Source organism: Rhinolophus sinicus, chromosome 14 (genome assembly GCF_057876585.1).
Source record: "Rhinolophus sinicus isolate RSI-liver-muscle chromosome 14, RSI-T2T, whole genome shotgun sequence".
NCBI classification, from domain to species: domain Eukaryota; kingdom Metazoa; phylum Chordata; class Mammalia; order Chiroptera; family Rhinolophidae; genus Rhinolophus; species Rhinolophus sinicus.
Window position 1 is genome coordinate 55,374,741 of NC_142514.1, and position 16,036 is coordinate 55,390,776.

At 37.9% G+C, this 16,036-nt stretch overlaps 1 long non-coding RNA gene across 3 annotated transcripts in view; it reads right to left on the reverse strand.

Annotated features, from left to right (window-relative positions):
• The window catches only part of LOC141572381 (uncharacterized), an 89,585-nt gene that overhangs the window by 46,138 nt on the left and 27,411 nt on the right, over positions 1-16,036 (reverse strand). For 2 of the 3 annotated variants that reach the window (XR_016018646.1, XR_016018648.1), the window contains exon 3: positions 8,128-8,169. The exons of the other annotated variant lie outside the window; for it this stretch is intronic. This is a non-coding gene — a long non-coding RNA (uncharacterized LOC141572381). The remainder of the gene's footprint in view (positions 1-8,127; positions 8,170-16,036) is intronic. 3 annotated transcript variants of the gene reach the window in all.

Genomic DNA, 16,036 nt, shown 5'->3' on the forward strand with positions numbered 1-16,036 from the left:
GAGACTTAATTTTTCACTCTATTCCATTTTGTAGTGCTTGAAATTTTTACCATTTGAACCTTTCCAAAGTGTACAATTTCATATATGTAAAAGAAAAATAAATATTTTCCTCCACAGCATCTTTCTTCTTTTTAAATGTAAATGCTTTGGGAAGAGTGACACAATGATTCCATAATATTTTAGTCAGTTAATTTACACATAACATTCACCTATAACAGAGTGGCAAATACCTGCCACAGATGCCACTATTTACTGCTCCACTGTCCCTGACAGACATTGCTAATCTATGGGGCCTTCCTCCATGCTGAACCTGAAGACTCAATGGAATGCTCCAAGCAGCCACTGTCAATTGATCAAAGATGGCACTCCACAGGATATTTGCATACTTACTTGAGATCTATTCTGCTGTATGCTATGGGAAACAATGTAGATGAAAGAAAAAATGTAGAAGAAATTTTGACCTTCAATGAAAAACTATGCATTGTCTAGAAGAGACCACTTCAAGTTATCTGATTCTAGTCTTTCATTGTCTTTGAGCTATTCTGTAAAATGTAGATAACTAATAAAGACGCATAGTCTGTCCTGTCAGATAGAGATTTAAAGGACTTTTCCTCCCCAACTCTGGAAAAACCAGCTTTGCCTTCATTTTCATGTTTTCAATACTTCTGATCTATAAATCTGCTGTTGTACAAATTCTTTTCACTAGTTATAACATCCGCCTGGTTGCCTCATTTAATGAGTTAAATACAATCTTTAACACATGTTCATTTTTATATTTGTATAAGAGTCACAATTTGACCTTTTTTTTTTAACGTTATCTTTTATCACACTACATGGTAAAAGAATGAAAGGGTTATGTCAAAGAAGCGGGAAAGATGCCTCCTTTAGGGCAAACTTCACTTACTGTAATATTTTCCTTTACAGGAAGATTTCCTGCCCTGCTATTCAAAGGAATATTCCAGCAGTGCAGAAAGCTCAGGTGTCTAGATTTAAGGGCTTTTAATGTAAAATATATCAACATGCATAAGGGAGAGATATTTGAGAATCAATCTCAAATATCTCAAATATTTGGAGAATAACCAAAATTAAAATTCAAAATCTTCTCTCTTGTCCACGGGGGCACTGCCAGTTTATCCAAGTATTAGTTATATAATATTCACTGGTACAACCTCAAAGCATGTTTTCTTTTCAGATTTTTGAGACATTGGCTTATTTCTAACAGGTTCCTTCACAATCAGCTTTGGCCCTACAGCTTTAAGTTCATTCACAGGCTTCTGGTGGCAGGCTGAGAACACCAGACGTTCTGACTGGGTAAGATTATGTATGCCATCAAAAGCCCTGCCCCTACACTCTCCACTCAAGCCACCCCCCAACTCAATTCATGAGCTTTGTTTCTATACCACGGGAACAACAAAGGCGTGTGGTGTTTCTTTGGTTTTCTATCAGTATGGCAGTATGACAAAGAACCCGTTTCTATAAACAGCATTAACAAAGCCACAATTTTACATAACACTGACCTAGCTACTTAAGAAAACTAAAGATGCCTCAAATATTAGGTTAAATAATGTTTTCAAGAAATACATATACAATGCTAATCGTTAGTTTTCACAAGGTAGGTCTCTAAATTAAAGATTTTTGAGACGGTTCTACACCTCCACCCCAAGCCTGCTTCCTGGAATTACTTTTAACTGCAAAGCTTTCATAGCAAACAGAAGAGAGGATTTGTAAATACACAGCCACGAAAGTCTGAGGTCATCCTCGGTGACTCCTGGGCACACTCTTGGAGAGGGGCTGGGCCAATTAAGGTGATTGTAGAGGTCATAATCATTGTGCTCTTGCTGAGAAGTTCATGAGGATATTTGAATATCAATGCATGTAATATATGCAGAATGAATTTTCAGAAGCCAGACTACATTGTTTACATAGCATTGGAAATCTCCTCACTGCCTAGCTTGTATGTGTGCAGTTTTGAATACAGAAACAAAAGGAACAGTTAAGACCATGTGTAATGGAGGTCCTAAAAGCAAATTTTCAAGGTGGAGCAGCCATGATAAGAAAGCAGCAATTCAGCTTTTGGTACAAGTATTTTTTCCTCTAGATTCTCCTCTTATTTCCCTTTTCAGCTACCCATTCTCAAAGTGGTTATTGCTGAAGGTACTTACTGTTCTTTTTAAAACTAAACAAATTTCCTTGGTACCAGGAATGTTAGGGGCTTTCACAGTTCACTAATTTCAGGTTTTAGGCGAGAAAACTGACCCAGAGAAGGTAACTCACTGGTTGGCCAAAGGTCACAAATGACATGGTTTAGGTTTGAACTCACATATCTCAAGTTGATTTTGTCTCTCAGGCAGATCCCGAAAGAAATTCTGTTGAAATATCTTTGGTATTTTCCCTTTAGAGGTATTTGTATTTAGAGAATTTTATTCATTGCAGTTGGCATTTTTCTATGCCTACAGACAGGCAGTTGAATACTGCCAAAAATCCATTTGAAATTTATATACTAATCTCCATTTCCATTACGACCACCCCGGTTCAAGACAAAAATCATCTCTTACCTAAACTACTGTAACAGATTTCTAAATAGTCTCCCTGTTTCTACTTCTCCCTTCCCTCTATTGTTTTCCTTAATATAAATCGGACCACATAATGCTGCTGCTAAATTCTTTCAAGGATTGCCTGTGGCACTGAAAATAAAATGCGAATTTCTGTCATGACCTACATGACTTGATTCCTGGCCCATCTCTCCTATGTCACATCCTACTTTGTATTACTCACGACCAACTACATATATACACTACAGCCACACTGGCCTTCTATCTATTCAAATCCATTCAACACCAAATCAATTCTGTCTCAGGGCCTTTGCACTAGCTGTTTCAGTTTCTTGCCAACTTAAGTTTTAGCTCCTGTCACCAACTCGGCAGAGCCTTCCTCTCCATCACAGTCCCTCATTTTGGTTTCTTTATAGTGTTTATTACTATGAAATCTCATTCATATATTTTTTGCTTATTTATTTTCTATCCTTTCCTTTTAGAAGTCTGTCTTCACTTATTCACCACTGTATCCATTGCTTAGGAAAAATTCAGTTAATATTTGTTGAATATATGAATGTTTCAAGGAATAAAAAAAGTTACCAACACCCAATTGGTAACATTTTACAAATGGTTATTGAATGTTGGTGGGGGACAGACATCAAGGGAGATTTTTGTTCTTAAGGAGAGTGGCCTGTTGGGACCCTTTGAAAATCCGTTTATTGAGAGATTTTTACAAGGAATTCCCCAAAACTCATCCATGACTCCCCACAAAGCCACGGAACCCAAGTTTAGAGCCCCTATTTGAATATACGGTCCCAATATATTACCTTGGCTTGTAAGATGCTGAATAATTTGGCTTTTGTTTAGTTCTCCCTCCCCTTCTTCCATCCCTCTGAAATCTAAACTCAAGCCACACTGGATTATTTTCAGTTCCATACTCCTCTTAGAACTTCACTTGCCTCTAAATATTTCTCTTCCCTCTACCTGGAACCCTCTCCAAGCCCCCAACCCTTACTTTTATCTAACTCCCAATCATTTTTTCAGATCACTTCTTTATATCACATTATTTCCTCTGGGAAGTCCTCCCTGATAATTGGTATGAGTTTGGAGCCCTAAAAAAACCTTCCAGTATATTATGTACTTCTCCTGTCAAAAGATTTCTATAAAATACTGTGATTGTCAGTTTACATTATGCACAAACCTAAGTTCAGGGAATCTGTTTAATTCGCTGTGATATCAACAGTGCTTAGTATAATGCCTCATGATTGAGGGCCCAATTCGCATTAGAGAATTAAAATGAACTTTTTTCTGCGTTTCCTATTTATTTATTTCTTATAAATGGTCATTATTTCCCATCAGAAAAATTGATATGATTATCAATCATATTTTACAGGACCTTCAAATTCAATGTCCTAAATTTGGTCACAAATTTTGTTTCTGACTTTAAGAAAAAGCTTTTCAGAAACTAATACAGGTTGGGTTGAGGTTTAAATTATGTCTTCAAATGTTCTGAAATAATAAAATTAAAGGTAGTAAAACAAGCAATATGTTTGGTTGCAATAAAAACAGAAGTTCCTCCACTAATCTCCTCTGTGTTTTCATAGCAGCAAAACTACTTGTAAAGACCAAGGGTTTTAATACTCTACTAGGAAAAGCCCCTAATCATGCTACACTCTTGTAGCCCCATTCGTCCCCGGGGGGTCTTAAATACATTCCCCTTTCATCATTTCACGTACACATGAGACCTCAGCCAAGGAGTGGCTCTGTACTCAGAATTCCCAGTGCGGCAATTCTAGTATCACGGAGGGGAACCATCCTTTTGGAATAACATGTGTGATTCCTAAAAAAACTCATTTTTCAAAGTTTATGTGAGAACCAGAGATGAAATATGAATATGAGCAAAATAAGCGGACTCACAATTCAGAGATATGGCTTAGAAAAAACAAAATAAAAGGATATGTTTACATAAGTTATAAGCACTCCAGGGCTGGGATATTATTCTTTCTCTAACACTGTCAACCATTTATATAGCATTGTGTACAACTGTGGCAATATAAAATGAGTAATAATAATTAATACAGTATGTTTGTTCTGAATCCCACAGACTTCTACTTATCAGATTCCTGCAGCCTACTTTTTTAAAAAGTCAATTTATAATTGACCATTGACTGTTAGGCTTCTTTGTCTCTTATAAACCCACTAATGATTATTTCGAACAAATATCTGCTATATCACTACTAGCAAGTCATGGATTTCAGAGTTGAACTTGGATAGTGTTGAAATCATTGGAATGTTGGCCAAGAGCTTTAACCCCAAAGGAGTGTGATTTCAGTGATTTCTGGTTTCAGATGGCTCAGAAATGGAGAAAAGAAAATGGGGTAGGGTAGTAAGGAGAGAGGATAGAGAAAGTAACCCTGAAACCACACCGGTATCATTTAAAATGCCAAGACATCAAAATCCAAAGGTATCTTTTTTGACCTTTTCAGGCATTTGTTTGTTGAAAGAATCAACAAATAAATGTGGAGAGTTCCAATTGAGACAGCTTTTTCACTGCCTTCTGACTCAAATCTTTTTTCCCTTCTCCAATCTATCCCACACACTTCTCCCAGAACAATCTTCCAAAAGTATAGTTCTGTTCTTTTTTTTTTTAAATCAAGCTAATGATTGCCTGTACAATAACTCCTTAGCATGGCTCCCAAAACCCAGGGCCTACCTTTCGAGTCTGATTTCCTTCCACTCCTCTCCATACCCCTTACATGCCCACAATATGAATCCTGCCTGAGCCCCATCAAATATCCCTGGCTCTTCAATATCTCAGTGCCTTTCTTTTGTTACTCACTCTAAAATACTCTTCCTGACTTTGCAAACCTGAATAACTTACTCAGCACTGAAGATACAGAACAAATGTCACCTCCTCCATCATATCTGCCCTTATTGTCTGTCCTCTTAACTGAGCTAGTTGCTTCCTCCTTATTAATCCTTAGTCCATGTTACAAGTCACTAACCACAACTGCATGTTATTTGCTTTATGCGGTAGTCTGATTCAATAGACCAAGTTCATGGGCAAAAATGGTCTTCTTCTGTCTTGAGTAGAGATGACCTTATTCAGCCCTGGGTTAAATATGGTATCTGACACATACATAGTAGGTACTCAGTAAATATTTGTTTAATAAAAACACTGAAAAAAGTATGAAAATTATACATTCTTGGCAGGTAATACAGTGAAACTCCTGGCAATGCAAATCACCCACTGTCCTTAGCATTTGCCTCCAAGTAGAATAATAAACAATAAATGTCTGGTAGAAACAATTAGCCTATAAAGCAGGTGCTGGCTCAATCCCTGAATGCCTTCCCTATAGAGGTTCCATTCTGGGCTTCATTTAGTTTGTGAAGCCCAGAAACGGACTCCCACCCCCTCCAGCAGTAAGCATAAACAATACCAAGAGCTAAATTCAGCAGCCTCCAAGTGCACTTAAGTCTCATTCAAAGTCAAGGGAAATTATGCATACATGAGAAGTAAAAGGGGAAGGGAGATAAAAAAGATGGCTTTCTGCTTCTTGGAAAACAGGAAAAACCCCACAAAGGTTCAGTTCCTGAGAAAACTTTCACCTATTTGCTGTCACTTTTTCATCTTCGTAGGAATTTAATGGATTAGGAAAGACCTTTGCTACTCCACATTACCCCAAGCTCCCAGTTGCCTTTACATTAGTTAATGTCTGAGCTTCCTGGTTAATTGTGGCAGGCGAGCAGCAGGCTGCACAGATGTCAGATGTCATACTCTATCAGATGAAGAGGTTCCTGCCTCAGGCTGTTTATATATGACCTACCAGGATTTCCTGCTGCATGATGAAATAATTAGGGGGCCGCCATGCAAGGAATAATGTTGCAAGTAAGTTGTAACAGCATTACATTAAAAAACAAAAACGAAACATTTGGCTTTATCTGCATCAGAATCTTCCCAAGGTTTATTATGAAGATTCTGTTCCTTATTTTTTATAGTAGTCACATGGGTGCTAATTTTAATGTTCACTGGAGAACACAGTAAGTTTAGCAAGGGTTTCTTTAATGCTTGTGCTGCAATTTGAGTCAAGAGTAAACAGGGTGTGGAGATGTCTTTTCTTGTGTTTAATTTTTTATTTTTTTTTATTTTTTTACATTTCCTTATTTATTTTGTTTTTTCTATTTTTTGGAGGGAAAGATCCCGGCAAAGCCCCTTCCCAGGTAATTTTCTAAATAAAATTTGTCTTTTGCTTCTTTAACAGCAATTGTACAGACACAACAAAGTCTGACGGTCTTTAAAAAGAATTAGTAATATTTTCTAAATTGATATATTTTTAAATCTTATTGAATTCTAACTTCTGACTTTTTGACCCAGAAAATATACACCCTGTTTATAACATTTTCAAATGTTCTTTATCCATAAGAGCATATTATATGACCACCAGCTCTTACCCACATTTCCATGATTCAGGGGAATTATCCTCTATACAAACACGAATCAAGAATAAGAACAAAAATTCTAAACAATTTTGACCATTAAAATTAAAAGGTTAGCAATGGTCTCATGAATTCTAACAACACATCTGGATAAGTGGGACAATTCAGACCAAGTTATATTAGCATGTTTTCCATTATCATCCAATGCATCCCTGAGCTTTAGTTCTTAACACCTTTCCCTAATAAAAATGTAAACTCCTTGAGGGCCATTTATCTCATGCATTTCTGCATCTCCTGCTCCTAGTCCAGTAGGTAGCACAAGGACTCAATAAGTGATTGTTAAACTGAATTATGTAGCATGACATGAGGAGTGGGGAACAAGGGATTAAGAAAAAGGTCATGATCATGGTGAATTCCTCACTTCTCCATATTTTTTTTTTTCCTGTTTAGAAATAATATAATCTTTCTATTCAGGTACAATATCATCTTTCTCCACCTCATCATCTCCCTTCCTATAATTCTTCTTAAAAAGTTAATGATTCCCAGCCCCCTCATCTGAATAGTGGGCTTACTACTACCTGTTTATGTGTAGGAGTATAATTCTTATTATAAATTACGAAAGAAAACAAAAATCTATCTGAGCTTCATTGCTTGAAGATCATATACCCATGTAAGTCGCCAGGTGGATTTCCTGGAGAACCCGGGCAACACAGTTTTAGAGCAGAAGGGAGATTTCATGTTGCATTTTGAGGAGAGATTTAAGAAAAACAAGATTCTGTGAGACATGTAAGAATAGCAAATAGTTTTTGTCCCAAGTGTCAACTCCAGTCCATTAATAGTAGCTACCATGGAAAGAGGTAGCATCCAGGTTGTATGAGAAAGTACAGCAATTGATTACTGGAGTCTGCCTTGGCCTTACAACAAGTAACAATATGAGTACTAGCTATGTCCCATCCCACCAGCTCTTCCAAATAACTGGGAAGGCTGTAGTTATTTTAGGGGAAAACTGAGGAACAAAGAGACATTCAAACAATCATTGAAGGAAAGCGTAAGTTCATTTAAGCACCATTATGTGCTTTGCAAGAAAGCGTAAATTCATTTAAGCCCAGGTGTTGCTCTTCTCGCCTTGTTTAATAAATATTTACTGAGCACTTACCTGCCAAGTAATACTCTCTGGTCCCAAGGAATTTATGGCCACCTGTAGGAGGCAGACAAATAAGTAGGAAATTTTAATGTTAGGTGATTAATAACATAAAAGTCCACAAACAATGTTAAAGGAGTTCAAGTTGAAGTGACTAACCCTGGCTGAAGTGAGGGTGAGGAGAGGGATGTCAGGAAATGTTTCCCAGAGAAAGGAATCATCTGAAGAAAACTTTAAAGATAAGTAAAAAGTATCTAGGCCAAAAAAGAAGAAGAAAGGAGGAAGGAGAGAGAGGGGGGAAGTAGGAGGAGGAGATAGACAGAGGAAGAGGGGGAAGGAGAAAGAGAAAGAGGAGGGGGAAAGGAGTAGGGGAGGGGGAGAAGAGCGGAGGCGAGGCGCAGGGGGGAGGGGAGGAGAGGGAGGAAAGGCTTTGGGGGCAGCATATATAATGGTCTTCAAGGAAATGTCCTTAGTTCAGTTGCATTGCTTAGTTCAAGTGCATGTGGAGGATGATTAGCTATAAAGCTAGAGAGTTAAAGAACAGTCAGAACTCAAAGGACTTAGTATGTCGATGCAAAGAGACTAGAGAATTTTAAGCAGGGCAATAGCTTGTATCTCTTTGTTGTCCTGCATCTACTATCCCTTTTCTACCATCTCTGTTCCCTCAATATGTAAACCCATTAATGTCTCTCCTCCTTGAAGAAGAAAAATCTCTTTTGATCCTACATTTGTGTATCTTTTTCTGTATCTTTCCTTCTCTTCCCTACCAAGTAGCCAAGCTTCTGAAAATAATCTACACTTCCAGTCTCCACATTTACTGCTAAATGTGGAGTAAAAGGTTTACTACATAAACCTACTGCAATATGTCTTTTGTCCCATTGCTCCATCCAACTCATGAGAAATGTCTTCAATTAACTCTATAGTACCTGACATTGGTACATATACAACCTTTCCTTGTTGCAGGAAGCAAAGGAGGGTTAGTCAGTAGTACTTTGGCACAGACTATTCATCTCTTAAGAGCTCTAAAGGGTAGTAACTTCTCATATTACAAATGAGGAAACTGAGGCATAGAATGGAAAAGTAGTTGACCTGAAATCACAGAGCTCATTGAGAACAGGTTTCCAAAACTCTAGTTTCCTGCTCTATCATGGCTTGCCTGCTCCATTTTAAGTAAAACAGTCAAATAAACAGTACGAAAATTAGGAAAGTGCATGGGCCCAACAGTTCTGAATTTACAAATAACTGAATCACAGAGGAAATGAAAACAATTACTTTGTGCAAATTCACGTGCCTTCTGTTTCTCAGGAGTGTGAAAGCTGAAACATCCTCCCTGCTAAAGATGAGGTAAATTTCTAGAAGGAACATTCCTGTGAGCTGCAGAAGCCTCTGTGAAATGTGTTTAATCCAGTCAGGAGCTCCTCAGAAATGCAAATTGCCCACTTGAAATAAGAAGGCACCTATTGTTCGGCCTTGATTGCCTCTGCAGGCTTACAGGCAAGGGAAAAAAATCCTTGAAGGAGAAGGGAGTCTAAGTAAACTGCACACATAGAGGAAAATATAAACGAAGCCAAACTCCAACAGGGCTTTCTTTTTTCATCTGCTAAGCAAGCAGGGACTACAGAGTAAAAACCATTTATGATTCTGCATTCTTTATAACGTCACTATCTGTGTTCCTTTTTGTTGTCCCCTATTTTCTCATAGATGTTGATAAAGTTGAAAAATTTAATCTGTCTTGTGTAGCCACACCTCACCATCAAGGAATGCACAGTGAGGACAATTAAAGGTGTCTTCAGTAATATAACATACTGTATACCAAGGACATACACTTACAACAATAGGACAAACAACAGCTTTCACTTTTTTCCTTAATTTAGACCTGTCTTGCGTTTAGACTTTTTGTCCCTATCTTGCTTCTGCAAGTTCTATTCTTTTTCCTTGGAGGGAAGTATGATTTTTATTTGATTCCTAACTCAGTTTTTTTTTTGCAAGAAAAGACTTAGTCACAAAAAAAGTATTAAAACTTTCAAAGTCTGAGTTTAGAACATACTGAATCCTTCAGGAAAAAATAAACAAGGTGCCATTTTTTCTAAAATAATTCTCATCTAACCTGTTTACCAGCTGAGAAATAAAAGATGTTGGTATTTAAACTTGAAACTTTTTTCATGTCTTTATCCCATCTCTTTTTCATCTTTATAAACAGAAGAAAGTCTATAATTACTATACTAACAAAGAATACAGCTGAACTATACACAGGTTAAACCATTCTAAATAAAGTAGAGAATAATAAATAATAGAATAGTCAAAGGAGCTAGCATAATAAACACATGAAAAGCAACACATCCTACAATGTAAGATGTCTCCCATTTCTAAGTTTTTTAAACTTCCTGAGTGAAAGAGACCTTAAAAAGCATAAACTAATAATCTACTTTCATAGAAACTACAGAGATCATATAGCCCAGCCTCTAAGCTACAGTTAAAATCTCCATTAATCACAATAACAATAGCAGTGATAAAGGTGGCTGTAATGGTTGCAGTAGTATCAACACATAACAACAAACAACATGGAATATTTACAATGTGCCAGGTACTATGCTAAATGTCATAAGCACCTCATTTAATCCTCGTAACAATATGGTTGGATGATTATTATCCACACTTTACAGATGAATAGGGAGGGGTCAGGGCCTCCAAGAAAAACCACTAACCACCAGTCAAGACAAGGATCAGTAAATCAAGAGGAGACAAAGAAACCAGCCAGAGGTTGCCAAGACAAGACCAATCGCTGCAAAGTAACCTCCAGGCACATTGTAAGGTCTCTGTAACACATCTCCATGCTGAAGGACACACCCACCAGCAGCATGACACCTCGGAGGGGACCATATAAGGACAAAAAGGGCGTGTATCCCCAGTCTCAGAAAAGCCCACCCAGTTGCCCAGGAACAAACAGTACATCTCTACCGTTTATTTCTAAGCAAAATACCTACCAAATAAAAATTACTGCCACACCTCAAATAGAGGTTTTCTATTGCCTGGAGGCGAACTCTGCTCTGTCTATGGAGTAGATCTTTATTCAATAAGGTACTTTCACTTTCTTTCCTGGCTCACGCTTGAATTCTTTACGCGTGAAGCCAAGGACCCTCTTTCCTACAACAAATATACAGGGACATTTCTGATTAATGGCAGGCTAGCTTCTGCAGCAGCATTTTGAGTATTAGAAAGTTCATTACCTGTTAAGGCAGCCCTTTCTATTTCAAAGCAGTTTGTGATAGAAAATTTTTTCCTCATACGGAGCGCAAACTGGTTGCATGAAACCTCCAATCATTCATCTTAGTTCTATCTCACAGAAATAAACAAGTTCAACATTTCTTCCAAGTGACAACTCTAAGGATCTTTTAAGACTCTGATCATGATGTCACTTGGGCTAACAAATCTGGTTTGGTGTCACTGCAACTAGACCTATGACCAGAGCTAGGCTAACCTAGTCCAAAACTCAGTTTGGAGCCAAATTCTGAGACAAAACTAGCTCTTAACTAGAACTATAGAGAATGCCACACTCTTAGCCTTTACCACAGCAAATTGTTCCTAACACTGGCCTTTTCCCAGTTTATGGCTCTGGCCTTGATGACAAATCCCCTGCCTTAATTTTGTTCCATTCTGAATCCTTGAGTGATTTCTACTAAGAAATGTTAAGGCATTAGCAAACTCTTCAGGGCAAATAATGTAAGGTATCACTCTTGTACCTTTAAATAGTGTCTTGCTAGAAATTCACACAAAGAATTAGAACTAAAGGTATAAATAAATAACATTTATTAGTGATTACTGTGAGCCTGGCACTGTTCTAAGCACTTATATTATTCACTTAATCCTGGCAACAATCCTACAAGATGGGTACTATTATTATCATAATTTTAATAATGGAGAAACTGAGGCACAGAAAGAAGTTGGCTAACAAAGTCCTATATAGTTATGCGGGAGGTGGAATTCAAATCCAGGAAATCTGATTTAGGAACTTTTGATCACTATGCCATGTTACCTTCCACTAGGTACTGAACTCTTCCCAGGCTGGGATCTGAGAATTGTTTCCTGTAGTTTGGCATGTTTCAGCAATTTTCCACAGAAAAGAGCTATCTGGTACAGCATAGTGCTTTTCCTGGGCCATACCACTTCCTCCTGTGAATTACTATATCTTTCTACCTACGAGATGTGATCAAAATATACAGTGAATGTTTAAATTTAAAAAAAATAATTACAGTAGAAGACACATTGCCATTAATTCCCCTCAAAATACTTCCCCTTGCTTCAAACACACTCATCCCATAATTCTTGCCACTTTCTGAAGTATTCTGGAAGTTGTCTTTCATGAGTGTTTTTAGTTGTGCTATCGTAGCTGCCTCGATGTCCTGAATTGATTCAAAACATTTACCTTTCATGGTCATTTTGACTTTAGGGAAGAGCCTAAAGTTGGACGGTGCCAGAGCCGGTGGATGATCCGTATGGTAAAAACATACCATAATGTTTTTATTTGACAGAAATTGGCATACCAGAAGTGATACGTGACACGGAGCCTTTCTTTGTGATCAAACAATACGGTGAATATTGCTGCCAAGTGCCATCCCAACATAAAGGCAGGGCTCTTCAATACGGGAAGCCGCACATCCATCGAACCTTAGGAACAGCGTGTGACAAATTTCAACTTGTTCGGTGCAGCCAGGCAGGTGTGAGCTACGGTTGAGAGAAGTATGTTTTAAAGTGTGCCGTAAACCATCCTCCATCATGACAACGCTCCAAGTCACACATCATCTCTGATATACGGTAATTTCTGTCAAATAAAAGCATTACGGTGGGGGCGGCCGGTTAGCTCAGTTGGTTAGAGTGCGGTGCTCTTAACAACAACGTTGCCAGTTTGATCCCCGCATAAGCCACTGTGAGCTGCGCCCTTCACAACTAGACTGAAACAACTACTTGACTTGGAGCTGATGGGTCCTGGAAAAACACACTTAAGGTAAATAAAAGTTTAAAAAGAAACAACAAAACATTACAGTGTGTCCTCATCCACTTTATTCACCAGATCTGGCACTGTGCCACCTATGGCTCTTCCCAAAGTCAAAATGACCATGAAAGGTAAACAGTTTGAATGAGTCAGGACATGAAGGCAGCCATGACAGTGCAACTAAAGACACTCACGAAAGAGGACTTCCAGAACTGCTTCAGAAAGTGGCAAGAATGATGGGATAAGTGTGTTTGAAGCAAGGGGGAGTATTTTGAGGGGGAGTAATGACAATGTGTCTTTTACTGTAATAATCTTGTTTTACTTAAACATTCACCGTATTGTTTGATCACACCTTATTATAAGGGTGGTCATAGGGCGGGCTGGGAGCAAGGAGACTTTAACGCAGCATTCAGAAATCAGGAATGCAGGCTGACCAACAAGACTCGGTAGGAACCAGGACTTCATCAGAAGGGGACAAAGAGGGATGCCACCGAGTCTAGTGGTATTGAAGATGCAGTTTATAATACATACTACTGCCACCACTGCCACATGCAGCTGTGCTCTGAAATGAAAACCCATTGGTCAACTGAATATATATACATATATACATATATATACATTTGGTTCAATCTGTGTGTTTTCAGACCTATTTTCTGTCAATTGTAGTCAGGACATTAGGTCTGCTTTGCAAACTCATTGTTCTGGATCTGAAAATACAAAAAGCCAGTTTTGTTTGGAATGGAGCCCACTTGAGTTCGATAGCCATGTTCCAAGCCCACAACTAGAGCGAGTAGAGTTGTACAAACTAGAGACATTTAACCTTATGGCCTTTCTTATCTAAACTATGAGGACACAATACAAGAAGATAAACTCTGCCTTTAATATTCAACACAGTTATGGAAATTGAAAAGAAAAATGACTTGTTACAGGATTTTCCTATTCACTGTAGACTAAAAACAGGCAAGCGAAAAATAAAGCTACCTTTAAGAGCCCTCACCTTCTTTCCAAGTGCAATTATGTATCACACTCAATTGTCACAAATTGTAATAATCTATCTGAATAGTTAGAACTCAAAGAACTTTATCTATTTTGATAAATGTAATAATAACTGAATGAGTGGTTCCGTCATCTCCAGAGAAAGTCTGTAGTGAGCCATCCCACATACAGGCAATTTTAACATAAACCATTCTCTCAACTTAAACTAAGCAGTGGAGATACTTACTTCAGAATGGAATGAATCTTCCAGATCTTGGCTCTGTCTTTCTTTCTTGGCTCCCTCCTAACTATTTGCAGCCTTTTGCTGGTTGCTTTTTCCCCCTTCTCATCCTTTCCTCCACTCCCTCTCCACACCAACTCCTAAAATACAAATCTTTCTTATACGTGAGACTCCATTTTGCAAGCTGGAATACTAATTCGGGTTTTTGTTTTTGTTTTCTGATTTAACAAACCACTTATCATTTATTTTTCTGTCCCCAAATCCCTGTGCTGTGATAGGGAAAGATGAAGAAACTTTATTCTCCCATTACCTTATTAAAGCAAAGCATGCCTAATTCACACATACAAACACACACACCTTCAATCCCACAATCGTTTCAAGTTTCCAACGGCTAATTTATTTTTTGAAACAATACAAATGTATCTTCACTTTGGAAAGCGATAGCAACAATTTATCTATATGTATCTTTGCTGCTGGTGAGCAGAAGATAAAGTATATTCAAGAACATTCTCCATCCTGGTCATGTGATTATTCCTAGCGGTCCCAAAAGACCGGCATTTTTTCCATACACATCTGTATTGTAGCTCCGACTACATATGTTCTTGTAATATTTTTTCATTCAATATATCATCCTTCTAAATAGTTTTTTACAGCCTATTAGCACCTCTCCATAAATTTTAGCCGCCCAGAGCTCACAAAATATTCCTAAGCATCTCTGGTTTCTTACCCAATGTACACAGGCTTGTTTGTTATTATTTTACCTTCTGGAAAACACAGACTAGAACAAATTCTCTGACCTGTGGGATAAAATTAGGTTCATGAAAAACTATTGAGATAAATCCCCCAGCTTCTAAGGGAAAAGGCACACAGTAGTGGAAAGTATCAATATTCACCTTCTCAGCTTCTCCCTTCTCTGGTATATGCAACCTTATTTGGAAATGGAGCTTCCTCTATGCAGGAATCCAGAAAGTCATTTGTCCCTTTTGCAAAGTAGAGAGGAGTGCTGGAGGTGCTAATTGAGAAAACCATCTGCTACGGCTACATAATGATCTTGAGACAAAGCAGGGTTTCTGCCAATAGCTGTGCAGGTTGTGTACAAAAGTACCCAGCCAACGGAGCAAATGGGGCCTATAATCCACTTTTATTTATCTGGACAAACCCTGTACAATCAGGCTGTGACTGTTAAAAGGAGGCACCTTTTACTATTTTGTGTAAAGGCACTAAAAGGACAGATCTAGAGACACAGATCATACCTGACTCATCCACAGCCATATCCTCAGCATTTTGAACACATACGTAACAGCAACTGAATAATTATTTGTGGAATGAAGGGAGAGAAAGGAAAGAATTCTCTATGTGAAATACCAGTAAGTGCAAAACTCAAGCAGAGAATCTGAGATAAGTGTTCCTTTTTTTGGGGTTTTAGAATGTGTACTGTTGGACCTGGAAAGTCAGAGAGGAGGGGGGAAAAAAAGGGAATCATATGCGGTCTGTGTTTTTATTGCTACATCAAAAAACATCAGAACAAACACAAATTGTGTTGAGGTAAATTAACCTTAAACCTCATTTTTATTATCCTGACATTTTACCAGTCTAGCCAAATGTCTTTTACTCCAAGAGTATGTAAGATTCTTTATAATTAAAAAATAAAGAACATTTTAATGTAGCAAACTATCATATAACCTTAGAAGACCGCAAGGCATTTCATCGAAAGTACA